Raw genomic sequence first — 3,133 nt, forward strand, 5'->3', positions numbered from 1 at the left:
TTGGATAGGCCATAGAAACTCCCACACCGTCCTGTCTGTTACTTCCAAAACAATCTCGCTTCCACTTCATAGTTCATGTCATATTTTAAGCTAGTTTGCGAAATTTTTGGCAATAAGTTATAACAAATAGATTATTTTATTTTTCATTATCTTTGGATAAATGCACTTCTTATTTCGATTTCCATGGTTGGTATTATTCGTACATAAGTAAGAAATTTCACTCCAAGGTATCATCTGTCTAGTGTTCAAACGCCCATCTGTTGCTGCAAAAAATAAGTCAAAATCAATATTTAAATTGGGTTGCAAGCAGTTTTTCACTTATTTTACGTATATGTTTCGTCATATTACGAAAACTTTCACGAATCGAGAATAAAAATTAAATTAAAGGAAAAGGTGAGTTTGACTCAGCCTCCAAAGTAAATTCCAATATATCTGTTTTATTGACGATTAATGACTTTGAATCATGGTTCTTTATTATAGTTGTCTTAATCAAAGATACAATGACTCTTTTACAAATACTGTAAATTTCTCCATCTTTGAAAGTTGACTTTAAAATAACCTAACACATAGTAATATAGATGACGCTAAATTTGGATAAAACTTCAAATGACTTTCTATATAACAATCTATGAAAGTACTGTTTAAGTGCTATACGATTGTGAAAGCCACCCACTTGTGTCCATTTGATCCTCAAACACGTTCCAATCTAGGCAGGCATCATCACGATTCTGTTATTTGCATATAATGACTACTTAAAAAGCGACTAACATGAATTGTATGACAGTTAGAGCCCTATTTCATTGGGACATCTTGGTGTATTCACAGCTATTAATATAATAATTGCATTACTATTCAAATTGACGGATGAAAAAAATTCTCAATTTTGATTTTATTTTAAAGCAACTTTTATGAGTGATCATGAATTTTATGACAGAGCCCTATTTCATTGGGACATCTTGGTGTCTCAACATCTATTAAAATAATAATTATATTGAAACGTAAAATGATAATAGATGAAAAACGAAGATAAAACACATATATACGGGACAAAATACACTGATCGAGTTAGCCTCGAAGTAAGTTCGAGACTTGTGTTGCGAGATACTAACACAACGATACTATATTTTATAATAAATACTTATATTGATAAACATAAATAACATAAACATCTAAGACCCAGGCCAATCAGAAAAAGTTTTTTTCACATCATGCCCTGGCCGGGATTCGAACCCGGGACCTCCGGTGTCACAGACAAGCGTACTACCGCTGCGCCACAGAGGCGTTAACTAAGTATTTAATGTAAATATTTTTTAAAAAGTAAATTTAGGTTTCCGCTTTATTTGCGCATCCATACATAGATACGGTATCCTAGTAAAATAGGGCCCTTCTACCCTAAATGTCAACACATTCGTTCATTACTTTATTGCTATAAGGCTCCATGAATTATAATGAAGTATACGGCCGATTATTTATAGGTATCCGAGTGGTGAGTCTTGAAGTGATTGATTCAATTTTATTAGCATAATTGTTGGTTAGTAGTTGAGATGTATGAGGATTTTATGTAAATAAAAACTGTAAAGGCAAAGCGCTTTTAGATATACATATTTTTATTTAAATACATTTATGTGAACGGACCCAATATACGGATTAAGGTTAAGATAAATTAACCATGAAATTTAAGATTATTGGGTTCGTTTTAGGCAGTGATCTCTATTACATAACCCTTTTAAAGTTGCTTACAGTTTGCTCGAAAAAGTAAATTGTTTTCTCACCGATAATAAATCTGCAAAAATTCAAAGAAACTATCTCAAAAGTAGTTAACTAAATCTACGTGAACCATCGAATCAAAGTAATTTATTGCCTTTCAAAATATTGACATCAATTAACTACCGTTCGGCCGAGCTTCCCCTTCAGAACAGTTCATTTTCTGACACCTCAGCGGATCTTAGTATAATCCGACCAGTGACCAGCGGCCCTTTTGATCCCGTCATAGGCTTCAAAGGCACGATGCATTGCAATGCGGAGGATTTCGAGGTATCACCATAGAGTTATGTTAGTGGAACAGATAAGTAGGTATATAGGTAACAAGATTACTTTGTGTAGATGTTCCAGGTCATACATTTGCCGTCCGCCAATTGTACTTTACAAATTGTAATTGTTACAATAAAGAATAAATAAGTAAATACATTGGAGGGATACAATTTGAATCTCAGATTTGATTTGACTCATGATCATAACTTTGTGTATGTATTTTTATTTTCATTTATTTTGGCACATAAAGAGATAACGACAGATATGACTATTAAAATTGTAGTCAATAAAGTGCAGTTTGCCTTGCATCGTTAGTGGTAATGCTTCGTTTATAACAAGAATGATTGCTTTCGTAAATCGTTGTTATCATTGCTTGAAGATAACATTAAATAATGTACATTATACTGAAAGGAAACTCAAATTCGATCGCTCAAAGTGGAAAAGAAATCTCACTGTTTTGACATAGAATGGCTGAAAAATTAGTCCGCTTGGAACGTGTCATCTCCAATTTATATTATCTCATTGTCCTAGTACAGTTTCGCTGTAATCTCGGATTAGCCCGACGTGTCATGTAGCCACTACACGTTGCTAACTAATTGGGAGCTAGACTTTAAAAATAACGAGAGAAGAGAAAAAAAATTAAAACATTTATTCCCTCCCTGCCTTGATTTTTTCCGAATTGGATATTAAATACAGATTGAAATTTGATACAAAATTTATATATATATATATATATATATATATATATATTATATATAGCTTATAATCTTGTATAATTATTTCGAAAGAAAAACAGCTAGCACGCATTATGGATTATATACTACCTAGTCACTATAGAAGCAAATCATAAATAATCATATCAAAATTGATCCTTTCATTTGTTTATTATCACAAATATTTGATCACTGCCAATTTGCTACACTTCTAAAATATGGAAAGTGGCCTTCTGGCCCGAAGCATTGCGGCGAACGGTGTAACTGGAAGGATAAAAGATAATAGGGAAGGAACAGTGTCTGGGGACAATTCTGTACTATCATTATTGCTGCCAGACTTATGTACAAATGTTTCGGACATGGAACGAAACTTAGATCAAAGATATGTA

This window comes from Amyelois transitella, chromosome 8, assembly GCF_032362555.1.
Source record: "Amyelois transitella isolate CPQ chromosome 8, ilAmyTran1.1, whole genome shotgun sequence".
Lineage (NCBI taxonomy): Eukaryota > Metazoa > Arthropoda > Insecta > Lepidoptera > Pyralidae > Amyelois > Amyelois transitella.